The sequence below is a fragment of the Monodelphis domestica genome, chromosome 4, assembly GCF_027887165.1.
Source record: "Monodelphis domestica isolate mMonDom1 chromosome 4, mMonDom1.pri, whole genome shotgun sequence".
NCBI classification, from domain to species: Eukaryota; Metazoa; Chordata; class Mammalia; order Didelphimorphia; family Didelphidae; genus Monodelphis; species Monodelphis domestica.
This window is the reverse complement of record NC_077230.1, coordinates 386830972-386841877: the sequence shown is the minus strand read 5'-3', so window position 1 is coordinate 386841877 and position 10906 is coordinate 386830972.

The window sequence follows — 10906 nt, the reverse complement described above, 5'->3', positions numbered from 1 at the left end:
CACATAGTAGGTACTATTTAAATATGGTGGTGGTTTTTCAGTTTTTCCAGCTGTGCCCAACTCTTCATGACCTAATTTGGGTTTTATTTTGGAAAAGATACAGGAGTATCCTTTACCTCTGAATAGTCACAGCACCATTGGGAAAGTCCACTAGACTTGTAGTTAGAAAAAACTGATGCCAGTCACACTTTGGAAACTGTATGGCCTTGGGTAAGTCACTTCTTTTTTCTATAAAGTGGGAAAACAATAACTCCCTTAAATTAGTGAACTCTATGTAATGGGTTACTTTTTAAAAATATGTAAAATCCAATCTTTCCTGCTAAACCATAAACTTCAACAGGGCAGGGACTGTATCGTTCTTCTCTCCTTTCCTTCTAACTTCCACTGCCTTCAGGGCTCAGTATTGTACTGGCTAAGAGACAGAAAGGAGGATCAGTGGAATAGCCTTGGGACAAGTGACCTCACCAAGACAGTCTATGACAAGCCCAAAGATCCCAGCTTTGGGGACAAAAATCCACTATTTGACAAGTCCTGTACAAAATGAGCGACTAATAGATGTCTGTTAAGGGGTTCTCAAAGCATTCCCTTCCCCCTTTTCCATGCTATTCAAACTCCGTTCAATGATTTGCCATTTCCTTCTCCAGCTCATTTTACAGAAGAGGAAATTGAGGCAAACAGGGTTAATTAGCTTGCCCAGGGTCAAACAGCTAATAAGTGTCTACAGCCAGATTTTAACTCTGGTCTTCCTGACTCTAGGCTTGGCATGTGCTACCTAGCTCCTAGTTATTATTAAGGAACTACTGTAGTACAAAGTACTATATATTTAAATCACTAGAGAACTAATGGTTTATGCTAGATCTACGACTGTGTGACCTTAGACAAGTCCTTTATCCATTCTGAGGTGTTGTATAAGATAATTATATAACAACCACACCGAAAAAGGAGAAACATATGAATGTAAGGAATTATTCTTACTCAGCACCCCACATTGGGGATTTCAACCTATTTGAGTTGGCCAAGTGACATAAAGGGAAGAGAGTTGGGCTCGAACCCAGCTCCAGCACTGACTAGCTGTGTGACTCCGGATAAGTCTCTTAATTATCTGAACCTCAGTTTCCCCATCTGTTCAATGAGGAGGTTTGTCTGTATGGCCTCAAAGGTTCCTTCCAGGTCAAAATCCAAGAATCCTATAGATGGTGGCGCCATCTTCCCAAGAAGGGTTAATGGCCCCAGTCTAGGGAATCAGGGAACATTGGCTACATCCAGAGGGTAGCTGGGAAACGGAATGTGAACTCTCTGGGAACACGTCATGGAGAAGAACCCTGAGGGACTGAGGAAACTTGGCTGAGCAGGCGGGGGAAGAACATGGCTTTGTTTGGATGGGGCTTAAATCCACCCCCCCCCCCCATCATCCCCTCCTGTCCCGTCCCACTCCCAGAGAGGGAGACGCCTTCAGAACACAGGCTGAAGAGTCTTGATATCAACAGTGTAGAGTTACCAGATCTTGGGAGGATCGCCACTTATGTGAGGGCTAAAGAATAGGGACTGGCTCAGGAACCCTCTGCCCCTCTGGGTGTCAACAATTCACACCATTAGCTGACCTAGTTTCTTCTGAATCTCATTTCCACACTCTTCAGCCTGGCCTTCAGAGAGTTCTAACAGGCGTAGCCAGCCTGATCTCTTGCTGCTCTTTACACAACTGACATTCTGAGCAAACTCACCATTCCCCAGATATACCCTGCAATTTCCCACCACCATACATTTGCCTAAGCTGTTCCCCAGGTCTGAAATAAACACGCATATTCTGCCTCACAATATCTTTTGTTATTGTTGTTGTTGTTCAGGCATGTCTGACTCTATGTGACCTCATCTGGGGTTTTCCTGGAGTGTTTTGCCACTTCTTTCTCTGGGTCATTTTACAGATGAGGAAACTGAGGCAAACAAGGTTCAGGGACTTGTCCAGAGTTACACAGCTAGTAAGATTCTGAGACTGGATTAGAATTCAGGAGGATGAGTCTTTCTAACTCCAGATCCAGCACTCTATTGACTGCACTGTGGCTGCCTACAAAATCTAACACATGCCTAAATGGCTAGTTCAAATGTCACCTGCTCCATGAAGCTCTACCTGATATATATGCCCCAGAAGTAAGCTCCTCTGCTTCGTTTAAAAACAAAAACAAAACCCTCACCTTCCATCTTAGAATAAAAACTGTATATGGGTTCCAAGACAGAACAGTAAGGGCTAGACAATGGGGGTTAAGTGACTTATCCAGGGTCACATGGTTAAGAAGTGTCTGAATCTAGATTTGAACCCAGGACCTCCTCTCTCTAGGACTGGCTCTCTATCCACTGATCCACCCAGCTGCCCCCAGTTCCTCTGCTTCTTAATAACCACAGAAGTAATGGGGAAATCCACTTGGCTTGTAGTCAGAAAAAAGTTTATTCTAGTCTCAGCTTGAATACTTACAAGCTGTATGGAAATCAGTAAATGATTTCCCTTTTCCATAAGATGGGGATAATAATAACTTCCTTAAATTACTCAGCTATATGTAATAGGTTGATTAAAAAAAAAAAACTCCTACCTTCCATCTTGGAATAAATACTATGTATTGGTTCCAAGGCAGAAGAGTAGTAAGGGCTAGGCAATGGGGGTTAAGTGACTTGCCCAGGGTCACACAGCTGGGAAGTGTCTGAGAGCAGATCTGAACCCAGGACCTCCCATCTCTAGGCCTGGCTCTCAATCCACTGAGCTACCCAGCTGTCCCTGGTTGATTTTTTTAAATTTAAAATTAAAGAAAAAATTTTGTAATCCTAACCTCTTGTCTTGGAATCAATACTGAATATTGGTTCCAAAGCAGAAGAGTGGTAATTAAGCACTTGGAGTTAAGTAACTTGCCTTGGCACATAGCCAGGAAGTGTCTGAGGCCAGATTTGAACCCATACCTCCCATCTCTAGACCTATTTTTCTATACACTGAGCCACCAAGCTGTCCCTGATTTTTTTAAAAACAGAAACCCAACCTCTCCTATTAGAGTGGGACTATGCCATTATTCCCTCTAATTTCCACTTTGTTCAGGACTTGTGCAAAATGATTAGCTAATAGATGTTTGTTAAATGGTTCTCAAAGTCTAATCTTCCCCCTTTTCCATGATAGTCAAACTTCATTCAACAGTCAAGGAGCAAGATTTGGTACTAAGTAGAATTTCTCAATTAGAATTCAGAGTTAACAAAATCTCAGAAAGGGGACCTCAAAGGCCAGCTAGTCTAATCTATACTTGAAAACAAATCTCTTTGAGAAGACATCCAATAAGTGTCCTCTGGTTGGAAACTTGCTTGTAAACTTCCATAGAAGGGGAAGTCCTCACCTCCCTGGAAGTAGCCCAGGATCATCTCCAGTTGTTACCAGACCTTACCAACTGCCCTGCTGCAGAACCCTCCAGACCACAAGACCTTTCCATCTGCCCTGCTGCAGAACCCTCCAGACCACAAGACCTTTCCATCTGCCCTGCTGCAGAACCCTCCAGACCACAAGACCTTTCCATCTGCCCTGCTGCAGAACCCTCCTCTATCAGTCCATTACTTCAATTCAAATGTGAATTTGAAAGAAAACTTCTTTCCTTATGTGAAACCTAAAACTGCCTCCGGCAACCTCCATCCATTGTTCATTCTCATCTCTGGACCAAAGCAGAACAAATCTAATTGAGGGATGATGAGTGTTAGTAATAACAGCAGCAACATGTTGTCCTGGAAAAACCTCTGGATTTGGGGACTACGAGGCTCCCATAGGCTGATCGTTCTTGAGCTAGAAGGGACACTGGAGGCCATCCATTTCAAAACCTTTTATTTTCCAGATGAGGAAACTGAAACTTGGAGAGTTTGAGAAACACCCAAGGTCACACAGATAAGTGACAACAGATGGATTTGAACTTATGTCCTCTGAATCCAAACCTGTCACTCTTGCCACTGTGGGTTACCACGTTGCCTTTCCTGGCAAGGCCTGGAGAGCATCTGGGTCTGAATCCAGGTTCTGACCCTTAGCAGCTGTGTAATTGTAGGCCAGTAGCTTCTCTGCTCTGGGCCTCAGTTTCCTCACCTGTAAAATGTGAGGATCATACTAGATAATGCACTCACTCAATTCATCCAGCAAACTCAGTTCCAGGATCTAAGGCTCTCCATGTGAGCCACAGGTTAAAGAGGACCCTGTTCATGTGAAGAATCAGCTGTCCATTTGTAAACTCCCCTGGGGTCTTTCTTTACAAAAATTCTGTGAGAAATTGACAGATTCTAGGAGAAGAAAATCAATAACCAAAATCTAGAAGGATAAACTCCTTGCCCATGATCATACAGCTAATAATGGCATACCACAGCTGAGATTGGAAACTAGATCAGAGTCTTCTTCCCCGGTGTTTTTAAGAAAAGATGGCTAGCTTTCTAGAATGATTTGAAGCTAGACTTGCAAACCAGCAAGGAGGCACTCTACAGATTAAATGACTTCTTGGAGTTATCCTCCCCTCAATGTACTGTAACCTTAATGTGAGTTCAAATGCATGGAGAGTGAGCTCCCTGTCCATGGTGGTATTTGAGCTAAGACGGGGAGCCCACCTGCGTCAGAGATGCTGTAAAGGGGATTCCTGCAATGGGTGAGTGAGTAGCTGGCTTAGATGACCTCAGAGGCCCCTTCCAGCTCCAAAAGTTGACAATAGAAAATATCATGTCTGGGGAGACACAGCATAAATGGAAAATTGAGTGGGAGACACACTCCTCACCAAATGCTATAGAAATGAGGAGGAATCCGTTGGCAAGGAGGCTATCAAAGAAAAGAAGAAATCTAATACGGAGCTACCCTTATTACAGGATCATTGCTTCATTTTTAGAGTCATTCAGGGTTCCTCTTCTCTAGAGGAAGTAAGAGGGCAGAATGTCAGAGCTGGGAGGGACCTAAGAAGCCAGAATGTCAGAGCAAGGAGGTGCCTAGTCTCATCCCCTTGTTTATTGATGAAGAAACTAGAGTTCTAGAGAAAAGTAAATTGCTCAAGATCTCTCTTACCTACACAAAACAACTTCAAGCAGCTAAAAAGTGATAACCAGCAGCTTGGCTGGGACTTAGATGATCCCATTCCTCTCAGCCACCTAGTACCCTAACAATAGTCTCTGCCAAAACTCTGACCTTCAAGCAAACCTGAGTACTTGTCCCCATTTCACAGAGCAGAAAAACTGAGGGTCAGAGAAGGACTTTTCCAAGATCAGCAGAACAATGATAGTACCTAACCTAGACTCCATCCATCCAGTCACCAATACATAACAAGTTTTAAATTGGTTATTGCTAAGAAGCAAGAAAGGATATTAAAAGGACCAGAGGACGGGGTCCTATTCCCAGATCAACAACTTACTAGCCTAAGGAAATTAGACAGATCATTTAGATTCTCTGACCATCTGTACACTAGGTAGTATGGCTGAATAGATAAAGGTCTCAGAGACAAGAAGGCCTGAATTCAAATCCCACTTTTGACACTAGTTATGTGACCATATTCTTTATCTGTAAAATAGGCATAATAATGCCTTCAGTACCTCCATTACAGGATGACTGAGAGGATCAAATGAGATAATATCAAGACCTTTCTAAATGTAAAATTGATATAGAAGTATCAGTTATTGTTATTTCGTTTTTAAACAAGAAAGACTTGGGAGAAATCATCTCAAGGGTCTTTTTCCATCTCCAACATTCTATGTTCACAGGATCCCCCCTGCTTGGGCCTTCTGTGATGCTGTAAGCAGTGTGGAGGACTTCAGGGGATCCGCCCCTCTACCTTGGGTCTAGGAAGCAGACACTTAGATGCCCAGCTTGGTCTGTCCCCTTTCTCATAAGGTCTGGGCAAGCTTGGGCAGCTACCAGGAACCTGAGTGGGCAAGGAGAAGAATGGAGGCTAGAAATAACTTCCAACTCTGGGTTGCCTTCCCTCATATATAACTCTGGAACCTTCCCCAGAAACTGTGGGGGCTGGTTCAGAGACACCCAAAAAAATCCCACTCCTCTGGCTCCTCCAAGAATTTATACTCCGTCCCTTCTGTTCCTGTCCTTCCTTTCAAACCTTTTTCTGGGCCTCTTCTTCCCTTTCTCCTTCATTCTCTTCTGTCCCCTTCTCCCTTGAAGAGTTTAAGCCCTCAGCTCCTTTCCTTCCTCCTTCTGTACCTTTTTCTGCCCTTCCCACAATACCCAATTTTGTCTCCTCCTCAGCTTTCTCCTATTTTCTCCCCTGATCTCTTCTTTCCCTCCCAAATGAAAGCTTTTCTCTCCTTCCTCCCTCCATCTTCTTGATTTCTCTGCTCTGTCCCCTTCCCCCCACCATTCCTAGTCTCCTCCCCAAGTCTCAAGGGTCTTGCCTCTCCTTGCTGGAATCTGAGACCACCTTTCCCCAGCTGCCTAAATCACGATTCCCTTTGTGAACATAAAAAACTTAGGGTGCCTAAGTGGGGTGGGAGGAGATTCCATTTCCAATGAGCTGAAGGCTCCCTCATTTTCCCACTCTGGCTCCAACAACCCAGAACCAGAACTGTTTGAACCGAACTAAACCCTAACCAGTCACTCTGAAATTCTCTGACCCTAATCAAAACAAACCCTGAAATTTTGCTCTGAAGAGATCCTGACCCCAGCGCTAGAACCCTGAGTCCCAACGCAATTGGAAGACTCAAAAACCCGAGCTCAATCGCGCCCCTCCAACCCTGGAACTAAAACTAACTCTGCAAACTGGAACCCTCACAACTGAGCCCAAGATCAGCTGTTATGAGACCCTATGAACAAATCCAACCCGGCTCTAGCATGCTAAAATCGAATGCTTAACGGGCTGTTTGGAACGCTGATAACGAATCCAAACGGAGCGCTCAGGAACACTGAAATGAACCCAACTCTGCAAATCTGGAACGCACAAATCGAACCCAATCTCGCAACTTTGGCTCGCAGCAATCGAACCCAACCCCGCAGCTGCGAAAGGTTGAAATGGAACCCCACTCCGGAACGCAGTGCTCAGAATCTCCACTAGCCACTCTAGAATGCCCCGAAGTCAGCTCGCCCCGACCACAGGGATTCACCCCGAGCTGCTCAGCTAGGTTCAGGCCCGCCCTACGCCCGCCCAGGGGGCTCTGCCCTTACCATAGCTCTGCTCCTGACAGCTTTCCCCGGCCCTACTCTCCCTCTCCGCCCCGCCGGAGGGATCGGGGATGGCTCACCCTGCGCGGAGCGGCGCTGGAGCCGGGAGCCGGAGCTGGAGCTGGAACTGAAGCTGGAGAGCGATTGGGAGCTCCAGACCAAGCACTAGTGGGAGCTGGAGCCGGAACCCGAGCGCGATCGGGAGCGCAACACTGAACGAGAGCGGGAGCAGGAGCAGGAGTAGGAGCTCGAGCAGGAGCAGGGGTAGGGGAAAGGGTAGGGGACTGGGCGCTGGGCGCTCTGCCTCCCCCTTTAGCAGAGCAGCGCGCTTCCCCCGGAGCAGGCAGCCTGAGAGGGGCGGAGCCGGCCAGCGGGCCTATGGCCAAGCGGTGGGGGGCCGGCCAGGAGCCGAACGGCCAATCATCGAGCCTGTGGGATGGACTTCCTCACCCCAGCCCTTAACCCTTTCGTGGTGACCTCTCGGGGAGAGGGGGGTGGCGCGGCAGCGGAGGTGGAGAGGGAGGGGGGCCCCTGAGGCTGGGGAAACTAGGTGTGCGAGGCCCAGCTGCTACCAGGCCCAGCCTGGGGAGCTCGCGGCCATCGGCCTCCCAGGCCAGAAAGGGGCTCGGCTGTGGGTCACGCTAGGGCGCCCCTCGGGAGCTCAGTGACCTTTGTCTGAGCTGGAGCCTGTTAGTTAAACGTGTGCAGCCTGGGGCTCCTTGGAGGCCTCTGTGAGTGTGTGTGTGTATCTGTCTGTGGGTCTGTGTGAATTTGTGTAGCATATATGTGTACACACATGAGAGGATTTATGGAGTCATAAAAATTAGAGCTGAATAGGACGTTAGGGATCATCTGGTCGACCCCCTCATTTTACAGATGTAGGAAACTCAAGTCCTGACATGGGAAGTGACTTGCCCAGGGTCACACAGCTAGTGAAGGGTAGAATGACTTCTTAAATACTCTTAAGATTTGGTGCTTTTCCCCTTGCTGGGCAAAGGGCCTTAGAAACCAGCTGGTTTTCTCCTATAACAAATGAGGAAACTGAGGAGGAAGAGATCAAAATACTCTCATGTCATATGGGTTCTTGAAGGAAGGTCTCCATTAGGAGTCTGGATGATGAGAAAAATTGAGGCACAGATTAAGTGACTTGCCCAAGACCATATGGCCAGTGCCAGAGGTCATATTTGAACTCAAGTCCTGATGCCAGGTCTAGCAGGCTGACTATACTACCTAGTTGTCTAGATATTCAAATATCTATAGTCCTTTAAGGTAGCACTTCCCCACAACAGCTGGGTGAGGTAGGTAGCATACACATCTTTATTCCTATTTACTAGCCCAAATCATTATTTGTTGCTTGAAATGGGAAAGCAGGCTAGAGTGGTAAGCAGGGACTTCCTGGGGAAAGTCGGTTTTGTGCTAGGGTTTGAAAGATGGGTAGGAATTAGATTGGAAGAAACAGATCTGATCACCTGTAGGGATGGGGTGGAGCAGGATTAGAAAAGGTTAGCACAGATGGGGCAGGGGGCAGCCTACCTGAAAGACCAATTGAAGGGGGAAGAACCTTGCAGGGAGAGGAAAAGAACACTTCTGAGGGAGTAGCTAGGTGGATAGAAAACCAGATCTGGAGACAGGAGGTCCTGGGTTCAATTTTGGCCTCAACTACTTCCTAACTGAGGGACCCTGAACAAGTCACTTAACCCCAATTGCCTAGCCTTTACCACTCTTCTTGGAGATGATATTTAGTATCTATTCTAAGACAGGAGGTAAGGGTTAAAAAAAAAAACCAAACATTTCTGAGGTCTCTTTCAACTTGAAATCTAAGACTGTAATCTTTTGATTCTGAAGCAGCAAGTCTAAAAAGGGGAGAGAAGAAAAGAATCATAGGAACATAGATTTAGATCTGGAAGGAACCTTAGAGGCCAATGAGTTGTCTCTAAGGCCACTGAGCCAAACACTCATTTTACAGATGAGGAAATGAGACTTGAGCAACTTGCCCAAGATCACATAGTTAATATTTAGAGATAGGATTTGAACTCAGGTCTTCTTGACTCCAAGTGCAGAACTCCATGCCATCTAGCTGCCACCCTGTACTGACACTTTGGAACAACATGCCTACTGTTCATTCATACCACCTCTGATCCATTGACACTGACCTTCTTGCTGTTCTTCTAACAAGACACTCCATCTCCCAACTCTGGTCATTTTCTCTGGCTTTCCCTCTTGTCTGGAATTCCTTCCCTCTTCATCTCTGACTCTTGGCTTACCTTCTACCAACCCCCTTAATTCTAGCACCATCCTTTGTATCTCCAATATTTAGCACAGTGCCTGGCACACAGTAGGCACTTGATATAGGTTTATTAACTGACTGATCACCTTGTGAAGGGATTACCTAATCATCAGTTTCATCTAATTGTGAAAATAAGACAAATGCACATGAATTGCAATTAATAAGAGAAAGCTTCTCATGCTGAATTCCAGAAGATGACCAGCTCACATGAACCCCTAGATATATAAGGCTCCACACTAGTGATCTCCTTATAGCCCACAGATTTTCCTGGCTTTCCCACTCAGAGTCTGGTCCTTGATGATAGAATATCAGAGGTGGAAGGGGCCATGGCAAAAAGAATCTTTGCAGGAGGAGGAGAAGACTGAGAGGTCACTGTGGTCTAGTAGCAAAGAGCAGATTTGGAGATTAGAGAGGAGCTGGGTGGATTCCATGTTAGAACATAAAATGCCAGAACTGGAAGGAATGACCAAAAGAATTAGAACATTAGAGAGGTCAGTCCTTAGAACATAGATTGTCAGAGCTAAAAGACCTTAAAAGCCCTCAGAAGGACCATGGGAAAAAGAATGTCAGAGGGAACAGATCTTAGAGTGTAAAATGTCACAACTGGACCATAGAGCCAAGGGATTTAAAGTCAGAAAGAAACTAAGAAAATGTTCAGTCCAATTTATTGATTTCATATATTCAGAAACAGAGACTCAGAGACTTGCCCCAAGTCACACAATTTGTAAATGGCAGGGCTGTGCCTAGAAGCCATAATAGCATTATTATCTGACTCAGTTAATAAATACCTACGTGACTTTGGATAAATGACTTAACCTCTCTGGAAGAGACCTCTAACATCCAATTCAATAAAATATCTCTGCCTTCTCAGTAAAAGGGCCAGCACTAGATGCCAGTGATACAAAGATGAAAAAACAAGTCAACAACGTATCTCTAAGAGTTTACCATCTGGTAATTAGGGGGAAAAACACAAATAAACATGATACAAAGTTGATTGTGAAAGGGTTAGGAGAGATCCAAGACTAAGTACTCTCAAGAAAATTTGAGGAGCCTGAGATAATTTCTAATTTAGGAGTGGGGACATGGAGAAGATGACTCCTGAGCTCAGCCTTAACAGAAGGGAAGGATTTCAACAGGTGGTGATGAGAAGGAAATATGTTTTGGGCATAAGGGATGGCCTGCAGAAGCAGATGAGGGCAGGACTAAATAGACTAGGTGCAGAATGTGTGGAGAGGACGAATGTGAAAGATACATGGAGAGGTAGGTTTGAATCTTAATAGTGGAAGGCCTTGAATGCCAAGACAGGGACTTTGTTCTTTATTCTTTAGGCTGTTTGTCTTCCACCAGGGTGTGGTGTAGATTGGGAGCTATATGGAAGATAGATTAGAAAGGGGAGGGGGGGAGAGAGGGAGAGAAAGGGAGAGAGAGAGAGAGAGAGAGAGAGAGAGAGAGAGAGAGAGAGAGAGAGAGAGAGA